At 42.0% G+C, this 16,162-nt stretch overlaps 1 long non-coding RNA gene and 1 other non-coding gene across 2 annotated transcripts; both read right to left on the reverse strand.

The window, feature by feature from the left end:
- Positions 1 to 6,048: 6,048 nt before the first annotated feature.
- LOC138243000 (uncharacterized) lies at positions 6,049 to 7,302 on the reverse strand. Its single transcript, XR_011191868.1, has 3 exons — positions 7,173 to 7,302; positions 6,874 to 6,974; positions 6,049 to 6,805 (listed from the first exon to the last, which is right to left on the reverse strand). It is a non-coding gene; the product is annotated as an uncharacterized lncRNA (long non-coding RNA).
- Positions 7,303 to 15,654: 8,352 nt separating this feature from the next.
- On the reverse strand, positions 15,655 to 15,747 carry trnar-ucu (transfer RNA arginine (anticodon UCU)). The gene is made up of 2 exons: positions 15,711 to 15,747; positions 15,655 to 15,690 (listed from the first exon to the last, which is right to left on the reverse strand). It is a non-coding gene; the product is annotated as a tRNA-Arg (tRNA).
- Positions 15,748 to 16,162: the final 415 nt, after the last annotated feature.

Consider the following 16,162-nt stretch of genomic DNA (forward strand, 5'->3'; position numbering starts at 1 on the left):
GGAAACGAGTTGGAAACGATGTCGATCTGGGATTTAAATCATCCGGAACATTTCACTACATCGGACAGTATGTGCCAGAGAGCATCTCCTGACATCAGTTGGTAGAGCGGAGGACTGTAGTGGAAACAAGAGGGAATCCTTAGGTTGCTGGTTTGACACTGGTTCGAAGGAAGGTGCCCTTTGTGTATTTCATTCAAACAGTTAAAATAGCCAATCTTTTTCCACTCAGACTTTGATCACAAGCTCAATAAACGACGAAGCAGAGGCTCTTGTTCTGAATTCAGCTCACGTCTGATTGTCTTGTTTTGGCCAAGATCTGATCTTTGAATTCAGGGAATACTCTGTCTGCTTTGTACAGTAATTCAAAAGTAGATACAAATGTCACTTTTTTATTGTAGATATAAAGGTGTTCTCTGTTTTCAAAGGATAGGTACTTAATTGGCTTTATGATTTGGTTTTGATTTTGTATCGTTGTATTATTAAGTTTGTGCTTTTTGTGTTTTTAACATATTGTGAACTTATTTTTGAAACAAATGCTTACAAAAGCAGACATGGCACACATCTGTTTATACCAGCGGTGAATTGTATATTTTTATTAAGTAGAAGCTACTGCGCACTTCTGGGAGTATAACAGGTTCGATATAAAGTGGCAAAAATATAAAAGGGGAAAATACCCCAGACTGGGTGTAAAGGCCTCGTTGTGACTGTTGTTTTATTGTTGAATACGGCATACTGTGCACGAAATGTTGCAGAAACACAATCTGATAGTTAAATAATTAGTATGAGGCCACGGATCCAAATATTAATTGCTGATTTTTTTAAGTGATATCTTCCTATCCTCTGGTAGAAGTAACACGATGTGAGCAATTGTTTTTTGTTCTTTTTTTCACGTTGCGATCCAAAAAGCCTCAGATGAACAGTCTGACGGCAACCAAACCAGAATGGATTCTGCTGGGAGCCGGACTGAGCTCATTCTTGCTCCCTGTGCTGAAAACAGAATTAGCTCTTCCTCGAACATCGTCTACAGCTGCTGGATGGTGCTCTACGTCCTGCTGCTCCAGCAATTATTTGGACGAAAGACAGATCACTTGTGCGCTTTTAACCTTCTCGCAGCTACAGGCGAGACTGAAGCTGGCGATATAAAGGCACGCGCTGGTACACCTTCTCGAACTTTCACAATCGCGATAAACATTTTTTTAAGACCTTTGAAAAACTAGATATAGATATAGATATAGATAAAACTAGATAAAAAACATGAGCTTTATCGGTTTTTACATTAATCGATTTTGAATCAAATTTGATCTTTTTACATTGCATTTTACGTTGAAATGTAGCATGCATACCTAATCCACCAACGGACAGAGCAATATTTTACGTTGCCTTCCAGAGCTTCCAACGTTTGATGGATTTGTATGGGTGTCTGTATGATACCACTACAGCACTGGCGTAGGTGCAAAATCCACTTTCACAAGACTTTTTCAGTGTCTTCTCTCTCAAATGGACCGAAGCACAGGAGCCAATATAAGAGAAAACGACAGATGTTTAAACAGAGTATGTCCCAATGTCTGCGACAACGCATTGTGATTTTGTATAAACGCAAATGGTTTATCATTTAAAAGCCAACATCATTCTTTTTATCCCTGGCGCTAATACGCTACCATACATGCGAGCTGTTGTGTGAAAGAAAATTCATATGTGCGTAGGAAGGCAGAATAAAATCCAGAACTGTGTTGGTGACATCGATAAACAGGGCTCATGTTCACAACAAAACTTTACTGTATAAAAGGTTAATATTCGTAAATATATATTTTTTTTAATTATGCAAGGTGTCTGTTAAACCATTCATGAAGGATTTTTAGACAAAAAAACACACCATTATATGAGAACATATATTTACTATATCTGCATTTAACTCACTTTTTAACAATATCAATTTCAAGGCCGATATAAATTGCTGCCCTGCTTTTTTGTCATAAATACACAAGCTTGTTATGTCTTGTGTCAGAAATAAACTGCATGAAATTTGCTAAAGCAACAAAAACTAAGCGCCACAAAGAAGACAGACATTTGCGTTTATAGTGCAATGTTATCTCGAGCCTTTAAAATTACTTTAAATGCAATTTGTTTTTCTCTGTGGCTCTAAGGCTTTGTCATTTACTGTAGTTATTCAGGAGAACATTATGTTAATCATATAGATGAAACATTTAATATATTCAGGTGGGTAGCTACGTCAGCATGCGTATCTGCAAAGGAACAAGTAATATTGTAGGTTTATTCCATGCTGAAAAGAGAAGAGAGAAAACAAACCTGAAGAAGGTTTCACAGCTGAAACGTTGTGTTTTCTCTCTTCTCTTTTCAGCATGGAATAAACCTATTACTTGTTCCTTTAATATATTGTTCGGTTTGACTCAAAATGCTTTACTACTACAAGAGAGAATTATAGTATGGAGGATGAGACAAATTTATGATTTCTTGGAAGAAAATGTTTTTTCTTTGCATTCGAAATGAATCGAAACTTTAGCGCGACACACAAACCCTTTGTCATTTTTAAAGATATAATATTTTTAAACAGACAGTATAGAAAATGTTTTTTTTTACTAAGCAATTTTGGCCGGGGGCGATGCATTACTAGTAGTGGCGCTGAGGTCACTATGGTGCAGTTGAGCACCGTAAGATTAGGGCCAGTGACGTAATGTATAACGCATCTGACTGTCTGAAGATCAGCTCCTGCTCTGAGCTCAATAGCAATGCAAAACTGTGCGAAACAAAGCTGGCGAGCAGCTGATCTTGTGCTCAGTAGTCAGTACGGTGCTGAGGGTTCAGTTCTGGCGTTGTTCTAATTAGCACGAACTGCAATGGCTCTGAATCTGACCATTTCTATGGAAGCCCGTTTCCGCCAGGGAGTAAAAATAAAAACGCGCTATGGTATCTCAGAATTCCGACTTAGTAACTTAGAATTGCGACTTAAAAACTCAGAATTCCGACTTTATATCTCGTAATTGCGACTTTATATCTCACATTTGGGACTTCGAAATAACCCATATTTCATTGTCTGTCCTTTTGTTATTGTAACGGATTCGGGTTCCAGGGCTTGTGCCCTCGCCGCTCCCACCCTAGTTCGTGCCTCACTGCATTGGCTCGAACCCAGGCCTTGCCAGCTGAGCTAAAGAAGAGTTTCTTTTTTAAGTAAAAAATGACATACAATGGAAATATTTAAAAAGTATAAGTTTCAGCTTTTATAATTGTGAATTCTTCTGGATGTGAAGTGTCTATTTCTGTATCTTATTTCATATTCTGTCTTCGTTTTTGTATTTCTGGTGTTTAAATAAAAAAAGAATTTAAAAGCCCACCATCCACTATTCCATCCGTGTACTATGGAAGCCTCACTACCGGAAATGGGATTCCATAAAAATTAGTGTAATTAATTTGATTTTTATCAGGGCACTGTACAAGACAAGTCTTCAGGCTTATAGATCCTATGATCTTGTACGATTCATCAATATAGTGTAACGGAACGGCCAACATACAATTTGTAGTTCAGGTGGATAGCTGCGTCAGCATGCGTAGGCTGCAAAGGAACAAGTAATAGGTTTATTCCATGCTGAAAAAAAGAAGAAAGAAAATATGTTTTGGCCGAAACGTACCAGTAAACTTTACATTAACAATACCAGCCAACGATACATTATCATTTCACACCGGTTCTACAGGAATCTACAGCAGAGCCCTGAGTTGACTCCCGGAGTCCCACTGAGCCCATAGAATTCCACATCAACCATCACTCCTGCGCACAGTCCGCTGAGAGCGCCTGTCCATAAACCACTGGATTGAGAATGGGATCAAATAATTCCCCATTTTCTTAATTCTACATCGAAGGACTGTTAAAGGTCTATTTGAAGGCATCAATTCGTATTCTTAAACCAGATGAACGCTACAGTACTCCAGTTGAAGGCACGCTTCTAGCTTTGCGGTACTCTGGTGCGTCAAATTTATGTTTGAATTTCTGTGGATGAACCACTATAGGTGTACCCTCGCTCACTTTCTTTAGCGACAGTCGTTGCTTCTCAACTAAGTGATGTATATGCCTTGTTTACAGTTCACTTCCCTGCAAGGAATATTCACCTCAGAGCTCTCTTTCACAGACTGCAGGCGCTATGTTTGTTAACAGGTGTTATAGTGGTGACATCTTTCTGTATGATCAGGACAGGAGCTGCAAGTCCACTGTGTTGTGGCTGCAGTACAATTTTAGCTTATTATTATAATACTTTTTAACAGCGACAGATTCTTAAGATCACGAGGTGTTTACGATATTATTTCAGTATTAAGTTGTTACTACATTCGGAACTGTCCCATAGGATTCAGTGTTCCATTAGTTCAGCACTAAACTGCTTAGTCTATTGCAGGAATTGTACTTAGTCCTGTCCTGTAGTGTCCTCTAGAGAGCAGCAGCTGTTTCCTTGGGCTCATTGCAATTGGGAACATTGTGATTACTGAGCAGGGGACTAAAGTCAGCAGACGAGCGAGTTGCAAATTGGTATTAATCTGGCGTACAGAGCTGCATGCTAATCTCTGGATCATCTCCAGTTAATGTGATGCTGTTCTTACCTTGCAATTGACCCAATCTGACTACTGGCACCGACAACCCTGTTATTACAAATAAACTTCTTGTGTACCTACCGTGATACATAAGTTTGGTGGAGAGGTTTGGCAGCCTATATTCAGTCAAAAGTGTGTGTGCAGATCACTGTGATATACAGGCATCAACAAACTGACATACAATATTAAATGTTTAACTGATAAAACCCAAATGAACCAAACCTGAAAAAATTAGTGGTGGAAAGGAGTCTTTTTATATAGCAAAAGGTCTCTGAGCCTTTGGTAATAACGATGGGTATATAACCCATTGTCCTCAATATTAGAAATGAATCCTTGAGCACTGCTGTTGTACCAACAGTCAAAAGTGCTGCCATTACCCCCATCCCATAAAAGCCTAACATTACCCTTTCTTGCATAAACTATAGAGCGTGCCTTCACATTTCAGTTGCAGTTTAATCTATTATCACCCTACTCCCCACTTCATAACCTTCACTCTTCTAATTCTAGTCTCCTAACTGTCCCCCAAGCCCGTCTACACTGTATGGGTGACAGGGCCTTCTCCTGTTATGCCCCCAGGCTCTGGAACTCTCTGCCCAAGGATAGCAGAGTCAGCTTCCCTAAACTCCTTCAAATTCAGACTCAACACCTTGTTCTGTAGAAGAGCCTTTACTGAACTGGTTCCATTCTTTACCCCTCTGCTTCTACTTTCCTTAGTACCACCATCCATGGTCTCCTCTGTCTATTGGAATTGTTTTATTCTGTGTATTCTAATTGTAATTCTGTCAAGTGCTTTGAGAAGCCACCTTCAGAACCATTATATAAAATAGTTTAGCCTAAATCCTTGAAGCTTTAATAGGGCACTGCAGTAGGGCTAAAGATTAACTGTTAGTGGGCCAGCAGGATTTGTGCAAATTATAGGTAGGCACAAAGGAAGACTAGGATTCACTTGAAATTCATGACATGGGACACTGAAACAGGGGAGAGGCTTTGTGTAGTAAGTGTTCAGTCTCAATCTACACAGTCTGTGCTGCTGGTAGAGGTGGTTGTGAACACCCGCCTTCCCAGTCAAGTACTGGGATCTCCAGTCTCAATCCTAATACTTCCCAATGACTGTCCAATACCACTACTGTGAAACCAACACCCATAAGACAGGACCTCAGAGATTCTAACTGCACAATTATTCACTGATGTTTGTGCACCAGTATTGTTCCTCTGCCAAGGATGGGAAGGCCTACTTTACACCAAGCCCCTGTTGACAATTCCTTCCTTGCGTTTCTTTTAGTCAGTTTGTGCAGCCTAGAATAGGACACTCACACTCCATAAGCACTACCCATCTCGGAAACAGGAGGATTTCCAGTATATTGAACACCATCTCTCACAGTAAAAAAAAAAAAAAAGTCACAATGCCCTGCCCAAGGAATAGTGCGGCCATCTTCCCCCACTACAACGCTTTATTACTCCAGCCATTTTCAGTCCTCATTGGCAGCAATACGGGAAGCATTCTTGAAAGGGGAACCCCCACAAATACTTCCATTGATTAATGGGTCTCACTTCCCTTGAATTCCTCCACCCCATTCAAACCTATAAACCATAAAGAAACAAGGGCAGGCAGAAGGGTCTTTCACAGCTTTATTGAAATGTTGCCATTACAAGGCAAGTGGAAGCAGGAGAGTCACAAGGGCCAGGCTGGAGCCTTCATTCAGGCACCTGTGGAGGAAGAAGGAGAACAATCCAGCTACACTACAGGACACCACCCCTACAGGAGCTCCTCCTGCCAGACCCTACCTGTCCACTGGCCAACATCTCCAAAGTCCTCTGCTCCCTCCACATCCTCACTGGTGCTCTCTGCATCTTCACTGGAGCTCTGAGGGTCTCCCTCCTCATCCTCAGTTCAGTCAGCTCCCACATCCAGAGGAGCTTCTACTGGTGCCACAGCCACAGACTGCTGGTCACCAGGCTCCTGGTACCTGTGGACAAGCAACACCCAGGAGTGAGGGATCTGCTATACCCAGAGTCCCACAGTGATGCTACTCATCTAAACAGTCCCTTTGTCCAGCATGGGATCATTCCTCAGTTGTCCAAGCATGGTTGTCTCTTGAGCAGAGATGCATCCACAAGGGATAGAGAACCAGACCCACCTTCATTCCAACTGCCAGCACACCTGGACTCACAGCAGGCACAGACCTCATGGTCACCATACAGCTCCTCCCACCTGGAGGAGAGGAGGACAGGTGAGGCCTCCACCTGGCATGTCCCAGAGCACCCTCCTTGCAGAAGTACCCCTTAGCCTCCCTGTTGTAGGTGCAGGACTTGGTCCCTGGTGTTGCTTTAGCAGGAGCCACAGCCATGACACAATGCATGTACAGCTCAGTCACTTCATGCTGCAAGAGGGAAAGTCACAGCATTAAGGGATCAAGGCCAATAGAGGGACAGAGAAGGACCTTCTGCCATCAGTGAAGGCAAGCTGGCAGCTCTAGGCACTACAGCTGCCACAGTCTGGTTCACATCTAGATCATGGATGAAAAAGCAGACCATGGATCAGTAGAGCAAGAAGGCTGAGCAGCTTTTGAGAGCAGTACCTTCCTGGACAGCTTCTTCTTCCTTGAGGAAGGCATCAATTGTGAAGCGGAGCACATCCTTCTGCTTGGAGGGGACAAACCTGGACAGGCACCCATCTGCCTTGCTGTCCACCATGCACCTGGGGACAAGGACAAGGATGAACCCCTGCAGGCTCTCGGGGCTCCTGCCCACCTCCCCTCCCAGAAGGGGCCGTACCCCAAGTTGTCAACCCAGTGGGTTGGAGAAAGAGAGAGGCAGCATTACACCTGCACACAGCACCCCCTGCAGGCAGGAGGAGCCACTCACTCAAGGAGCTTACAGTTGGTGGTGAGCAGGACAAAGCTGTGCTTGTTCTTCAGGTCCTTGAAGAAGGTCCTTCTCCTGGCCCACGTGGGGACATAGCCAACCTTGTAGGAGTAGTGGAACCTGCAGGACAGAGGGGATGAGGGGCTTCTGGACACTTTCCCAGCAGCAGCAGAGCCCTGCCTACCTGTTGTAGGAGCACTTGACAGGCACAGAGAAGGGAATGAAGCGATGCACAGGTGCACTGGAGGAGGGCGGGGCATAGCGGAGAGTGTTGGAGTACACCAGGCGGCCCTGGACAACCTGCAGGGTCACAGAGGAAGGGATATTCCCAGGAAAGGCAACCCCGACACTAACCCTACAGCTCACATCGATACACTGCCTATAGATGAAGACCTGCTTACCGATCGCTCGGTGCCGCACTCGTGAAGCCCGTAGATGAAGTAGAAGTAACTGCGTGTGGTTCGGCTGACGCTGCAGTTGCCCAAGGTCACCTCCGATGGCCGACAGCTGAAGCCGAACAGGAGCCGACTGACCCTCACATACATCCTGCTGGAGTCACACCACACAGCCACTCCTCGGGTGCCCCCGATGGCCGGGCGAGCCGGCTGCCGCCCTCGCTGGGGAGGAAACAGGACGCTCTTGATGTAGGCGGGTAAGGGGCGTCTGCCGGCTTCGGGCTTCATCTTCTCCTTGTCGAAGTAGGGCGAGTACGCGTCTCTGGACACGGGAAGGCGGCGAAAGTCGGGAGCCAAGGACTGCGAGTCGTTCTCGCTTGCAGACAGGTCTTCGGAGGGCGCATCTGCCAGGTTCAAGTCCTCCAACTGGGCTGCGTCTTCAGGAGCCGGGAGGTCGGCCTGGAGCGCCAATTCCCGAGAGTCCCAGCCAGCCGGCCCGGCGGAAACCAGTGCGGGGAGCCCGGCCCATGTGCACAGGCACAGCATAAAGAGAAACGAGCGCATCGCCAAATTAACGTCCCGCTCAATTGCTACAGGAGTAAAATAAGTAAACCACAAAACTGTGTTGAAGCAAGAAAGCATAAAGTGTGAACGCGGTGACTAGGTTTTTATACTGGCAGGACCTGTTACCGCACACCTGGTCACACAATCAACACAATCAATTACATACAGAGATCCGGATTGTTCTCAGCGTCTAATTAGAACCTGATTTCAGTCTGAGGCGGGACTCCGTGAAGCCGCCTGAACATTTTCCCGTGTGTATCTGACCTCAGCGGAGGAGTTCCACGCAATTTCGACAGAATTAAATCACCCACACGTGTAAAATTTGCTCAGATTAATTTATTGTTCAATTAGTTTCTAATTTCCGTGGAAAGTGTGTTAAACTCGCTGTCAGACAGAGTACGGAACATGCGACACGTCCGTCCACACTTTCTTTTATCGAGGGGGCTGTTCTATCAACACGTACCGCAATGAAAACAATTTTACTATTTTTCACGTGTAATTCCATGTCATATTAAAATGTGTAATACAAGCATCTCTTTGCTTCCCAGTAAAGAAATACTGATCAGCTTTTGACATGATCTGATAATTTGTCTGATTTTCCAGAGATTGCTTTTGCTTCGCAGCACCGAGAACCTATGGAAGCCCGTTTCCGCCAGGGAGTAAAAAAAACGCACTCAGAATTGTGACTTAGAATCATAGAATTGCGACCTAAAAACTCAGAATTTTGACTTTATCTCTCACATTTGCGACTTCGAAAAGCCCATATTTCATTGTCTGACCTTTTGTTATTGTAACGAATTCGGGTTCTAGGGCTTGTGCCCTCGCCGCTCCCACCCTACTTCGTGCCTCCCTCTATTGGCTCAAACCCAGGTCTTGCTAGCTAGAACCCGAATCCGTTACAATAACAAAAGGACAGACAATGAAATATGGGCTATTTCGAAGTTGCAAATGTGAAATATAAAGTCGGAGTTGTGAGTTACTAAGTCGCAATTCTGAGTTACTTAATCGGAATTCTGCGATACCATAGCGCGTTGTTTTGTAACTCCCTGGCGGAAACGGGCTTTCATACATTTCAATTAGTCTGATCAGTGCAGGACAAGTTAATGTAGAATCATTACTATGTCTGTCTCTTGTTTGTATATAAATGAATGTCTTTGACAACTTAATGTTAGTTTTTAATTTAGTTTTACGATGTAGGTCATGTGTTAACATATGCACGAGCATACGAAATGTCTCACTCCTGATTCAGCTCATGCTCCATAGGAGAGAAGAGATTCCTCCTGCTTCTCGTACAATCATATCAGAACAGAAGCCCGTGTCGCCCAGCTCTGATTCAAGAGCGACTCGCATCTTCAGCCCTTTTTTTATTCGTGATCCTAATTTTCTTTAGTTATGATCAATATTGAACTTTTTCTAAATAAAACGACAATAATCAAACATGCAGGCAGACTTTTAAAAAGTTTAGGAGCTGACAGGGTGCCCCTTTGGAATAGTTGTCAGAAAATGTGAGAAAAGGAAAGGTACGTAAGCTCTCACACACAGCATTAGAGATTGGCATCTGATGGAAAAAAAAAACTACCTGTCTCCCCAGCATTTAACGGTGCTGTTGTTTTGATTTTACATATTGTTAGCATTTTAATGAATTGTTAAAAGATTGATACACAAATCGCTAAATAAGAAAACGTAAAAACCCTAGCTTTAAGCAATTGGCCATTCATATTCCTGAATTTTAAATCCCTGTGTTTTTCTGTATCCGAATGCCTGGTGCAGCTAATTTGAAAGCAGAGTCTACCATTTACAGAAGCGTATTGTTGCACCAAGGAAAAAAAATCCTGAGTTTACAGGAGTAAAGAGGAAACAAATGCAAACACCGTTTAGAAAAAACACACACGTCTCAGGCCTTAACCATGACAAGGATAGGATTTGAACCTAGACGAGCAGAGCACAATGAATTAGCAATCCAAAAAGTGACTCCTGTTTAATTTTCTTTTCGCTTGCTCGATTTGTAGTACGCTCCTAAATCCTTACAACCGATAGACAAAACGGCTTCATGTGCCACAGCATTCTGCTGCAGGTACGGTTTGCACCGTGTATTAGGCGAACCCGAATTAAATATTTCAAATATGTGAAGAATTTCATGAAACCTGAAAAAAGATCACAGCCAATGTCAGCAATTCAGAGCCTGTAGGCAGCTTCAACAGAACAAAACGATCTGAAGCCGCAATAATTTCATAGAGTGTATTGTGACACTCTAACCACGTTGTTGCTATTACTGCTACTTCTGCTGCCGTTGCTTTAAACTCTACTCAGCGGGCAAGTAAAGTTGTACAAAGAATAGACTACTTTGAGCCGTCCAAATTCCATTATGTGAATTTAAGCTTTTTTTTTTTTATTAATAACAGCATTAGTAATACAATGCGTGGTCAGAAACCTTACTTATTAGCTTATGAAGCAATAGTGTTTTGACAATTTGCGGTCTTCAAAAAGTAAACGCTGAAGTTTTTATACTTCCTTGTGAGCAGATCACCTTTGATTTAGAAAAGGAAAACTTACTCCCCTGTTGCTTTAATTGCAATATCTGAATCGAGACCCAAGCGCTAAGAAAGCTGAAAAACTCAGAAGTCATAAACCCGATTTTAATTTAGACACACATTTTCTAATGCAGCCTTCATTACAAGACAGTCTATTTCTCGAAAGCGTGTTATGTAAAAAAGAGAAAAACGAAAATATATGGCTGACTATTTAAAAGCTTAAGATTTTACTTTTGAGAAACTGTCATTTTATGTATCTAGACGCTTTTCAACCACTGCTTTTTGAACTTTGCTGTGCTTCCTGAATCATTTTCAGCGTTATAAACTGGGTGTGGAAGTAGCGCTCACTTTGTAGAGCAGTTGATAGACTGGAGCTGTTCAGACTACTCTTGTTATTTCTCAAATGCTTCCATCATTTTTCTTTCAGGCTAGGACGCGAGTGTGTACATGTGTTTGGTTTTCGTTTCACTGATTCCCATTGAAGATTTGTGAATTAACAAGGAAAGAATCAGTTGCCTCGGAAAGCAGAAGGTTTGGTTCTCAACGATCTTGAAGACACGCCCATGTAGAGCAGCGTGTGATGATTCGTACTATAAAAGACCAAGTGCTCAAAGTGACGTCTGTGTTTGCCGTTGAAACTTTTCATCTCGGGCGCACTTTTAGAAAACAAAGATAGAGCAGTTGTGTTGAATCACACTACGACAGCTGTCAGCAGAGTGGCGCAGCAGAAGCGTGCTGGGCCCATAACCCAGAGGTCGATGTATCAGAACCATCCATTGCTATACACACCGTCAGTCTAATGAAGTGAATTTAAACTGATCTTTTTCTCTCGTGTATGTGCAAGCTTCACACTTACTGTATTCGTTAATCTTTACCAATAGCAGATGCTCAAATGTATCTTTGGTTGTTCTGCGATCCTTCATAGTTTCCTCAATTCCTTCAAATGAACATCCACATCAAAGCAATTATATATATATATTACAATTAAGGTACATATTAAAAATATCAACGCACATTTCTATAATGCTCATTTAATAATGATTGTCAAGGATTGTCAAGTTCTCCAACAAATCTGTGTTCTAATTTTAAAATATTTTTGCTAAGGATACAACGGGTGTATAAATGAATTCTCCCAACAGCCAGTTAAAGAAAAATTCCACACGTGAGGATGGTTTTCTTGGACATTGACTTAGGTACTGAATTGTTTACTTGTTTTAGTTGCACACGAGTAAAACACGAAGATTTCCTGCAACATTCAAGAGGGTTTGCGAAGAAACCCCTTCAATTTTTAGCGGAGATTATGTTTACATCATCACAATCTGAAGCACGTCCCTGAGTGCGTTTGACCCACCAGCCCTTTGTTTAACAGCTGCAGAGGGACACATTCCCGTTGCTTTTCACAAATCACTGGCATTTTTTTGCAGCATTTCTTCTGTCCTGAGAAGCAAGATTTGTATTTTATCTTTCAGAAGTTGTATGAATTTCTTGAAGTTCAAAAACAACTTGTTCCTGAAAAGAAATGAACACTTGCTTCAAAGTAAATCAAGACGTATGTGTCTCTTGCTGTGTGTGCTCTTATCTGTCCATCTCTCTCTCCTCTTCTCTCTGGCAGTCTGTGTAGAGTATCTGAAGGGGATGTAACACCACTTGGAAAAGAAGAAAAATTATCAGGAAAAATTCTCAGGAAAATTCTCAGGCAGAATAAAAAATCATTATTCTTTTCTCAGTCAGATTCATTGCTCAGACTCACACTCAGACAGGATCTCAACTCCGTACTGCTCTCTATCCTCACAATCCAGAACCAGAAGATATTCAGACAATCAGTGCTGCTACATGAACAATATCAGACAGAACAGCCTGGACTCATGTCACATTTCCCCCTTTTATCCTTCCTCCCAGCCCTCTTAGAGACATAGAAAAGCCCCTGGTTCTCCTCTCTGTGAACTGGGCTCAGGGGTCACTGATCTGGCAGTTGTGGGCTCTGTTCCAGGTCGAAAGCAAGAAGGTTCTATTAACGCTTTCCAGGACTTCCAGCCCTTCAGTATTACTTTCTTTACTGTATGTCAGCCTCCCAAAATGTTTATAAATGTTTTATAACACACATGAGTGTGGAATTATCTTATTATTTATATATAGTATTTATGTAATAAACACCAGTAGTGACAATATGATCAGTATATTGATTATTTGTAGCCGATTGTCCGATGGTCGTGTCTACAATAGTGACCATTTGACCAGTCTGTAGCTCTGGGCAGTGGGATTCAGATCACACAGAAGACCTGTCTGTGTGTGATTCCACACCAGCCCTGGGATTCAGCTACTCTCACAAATGTCTCACAGACTGTCTTATAAATTTACAATTAGATGAAGTCATGTAACAGTTTTACAGATAATTTAAATAATCAGACAGCAGTTTTGGCAGTGGATACATCTCCACATGGGGGAAAGGGACAGTAAAATAGTAAGGAAAATACAAAAGAAGAAACTGAAATATATGCGCTCACTGTAAAGTACGAAGAGGTGGTCAGACAAGCAAAACAGCTTTGCGGATAATGTGAAGTGACATTGTTTTGTGTCAATCAGCTCATGGATTCAGCTTCATGTGCCTTAAGCTGTGCATGCCTTCATGAAGACTCTCTTTAAGATGATTGCACCTTTCATTGTCAAATCGCCTTCTTTGGATACAAAAGTTGCACCAATACTAAGAGAAAGGATGAGGAATGGCTTTTATCAAGCGATTGCAGTGTTTGTTTGACTGAGGATCCTTGTGTGCTGAACTGGCCTCTGGAGAAGTGTAGTGCAGTAAAACAGAAGGTTTGTGTCACTCAAGATTGTTACAGAACAGAACAATACAATTACAATACTTTTGTGAGAGTAAATATTACTGGTGCATCACAGTTCTTATAATGGTGAAAACAGGAGCACCTTCTCTACATTTTTGACTGAAGTATTTAAACGGAAAGAAATACTATCACTATGCAATTCATAAATGCAATTGAGCTCCTATAAAAGTTCTAGTCTGAAGAAACAATGTATAGAATTAGGTGACAATATCGGAATTCATTCAAATGCACAAGATTAATTTTCAGCAACAAAAAAAGTGCTCGGAAATATTTTACAAGAATGAAACCTTACATTCACCTAAATAAGCATTCACCCTCTACATTAGCAGAGAACAGTAGGACAGAAGGTTAGTGTCACTGGACACTGCATCAGAGAGGCCGATCTCTTCTCCCTCATTATGCAGGCTTACCCACTCATGATGAACTGTCCTCCAGCGATACTCAGCTGCCATCATCGACTCAGACATGACGTTCATGTACATATTATACCTTAATATGGCACTGCGTTACAATAATTTGATCAAAACAACTGGTGAATAAATAATAATCAAATATTTTTTCCTTTCTTTTAGTAGCTAAAGACCAAAAAAGAAGCATTTATTCTTTTCCTCTCCTACCAGCCCTTACAAGTCACCCAGTTTTTAGTTTAGAGCTGGATTAAAGCTCCAGTCTCTTTGAGGGTTGAGTTGGAATCCCACAGCTGCCAAATATCTCCAACTATCTCAGTGTTAAGAAGCAAAAAAACTCACATTTGCTGCAGAAGGAACAGGAGAATTCGTGCCATTCAGCCTTATAGCGTGATGTCATTTTCTCATTCTCGTTTTTAGATGCTTGTGATCGAATCTATGATACTTATGAGTGTGGTCACCCTCCATAAAGGTAGCACAGATACAACGTGCCACGTTTTCAGAGAATCACATTAATTACAGGTCAGAAGAAGGCGACAAAGTGTCCGCTAGGCAGTCCAGCGATTTCAATGGTGTTCTCTGTTGTTTAGGTCCAGAATGACACCCGTTACAACCAGGAAACACACAGTGTCAGGCATCAAAAAGACTTCCCAAAACCCTGATCCTCTCCTTGATCCGGTGATGGCATCCAGACATTTCCTGCAACACACACAGGATACAGTCTTCAACAACACGAGTGAAAAGCTAATTCCCAACCTTTGCAATCCTTTGCAAAGAAGGACCACATGTGCTCAGTGTTAAATGCACTGTTCATTATTAATAATAATAATAATCTTTACATTATATAGCGCTTTTAAAGGTGGCTTTTCAAAGCACTTTACAGAATGACAACAATAAAGTTAAAAAAATACACAAGATAAGCAGGATGAGAATACACAGTTAGAGGAGACAATAGATGGTGGTATAAAATACAGTAGGAACAGAGGGGTAAAGAATAGTGCATTAAAAGCTCTTCTAAAGAAGAGGGTTTTGAGTCTGGATTTGAAGGAGTTTAGAGAAGGTGACTGATATCCTTGGGGATAAAGATCCAGAGCTTTGGGGCAAAACAGGAGAAGGCCCTGTCACCCATAGAGTGTAGTCCAGATGGACTGGGGGACAGATAGGAAAACACAATTAGAAGAGCGAAGGTTGTGAGGTGGGGAGTAGGGCGATAACCCAGACAGGTACTGAGGTGCCAAGCCATGGAGAGCTTTATAGCTGAGCTTGAGGATTTTGAAGTTGACAGGAAGCTAGTGCAAGGACTCCAGGACAGGAGTGATGTGATCACAGTCCAGTGCTAATTTCTTTCTTGTGGCTGCTGGTTCATTTTCAACTGTGGACTCTTAAGAAGTCCTGTATTTGACTTGATCAACACCAATCCCTAGAGGATTTAGAAAGGTTCAATAAAAATGATACATGACTCTGGTAGGACTCGAACCCACAACCTTTGAATGACTTCATTCTATCAAGGCTTAGAAGTCCAACGCGCTCTCCATTGCACCACAGAGCCAGCTGTATGAAAAAGTGTTTGCCCCCTTCCTGATTTCTTATTTTTTTGCATGTTTGTCACACTGAAAGTTTTAGATCATCAAACAAATTGAAATATTAGACAAAGATAACACAAGTAAACACAAAATGCAGTTTTTAAATGAAGGTTTTTATTATTAAGGGAAAAATTAAACCTACATGGGCCTGTCTGAAAAAGTGATTGAGATTTATCAGTCTGGAAAAGTTTATAAAGCCATTTCTAAAGACCAAAATTATCCCAAGAGCACAGCGAAGACTCATCCAAGAGGTCACAAAAAACCCCACAACAACATCCAAAGAACTGCAGGCTTCACTTGCCTCAGTTAAGGTCAGTGTTCATGACTCCACCATAAGAAAGAGACTGGGCAAAAATGGCCTGCATGGCAGAATTCCAAGAC

This window comes from Lepisosteus oculatus, chromosome 14, assembly GCF_040954835.1.
Source record: "Lepisosteus oculatus isolate fLepOcu1 chromosome 14, fLepOcu1.hap2, whole genome shotgun sequence".
Classification (NCBI taxonomy): Eukaryota; Metazoa; Chordata; class Actinopteri; order Semionotiformes; family Lepisosteidae; genus Lepisosteus; species Lepisosteus oculatus.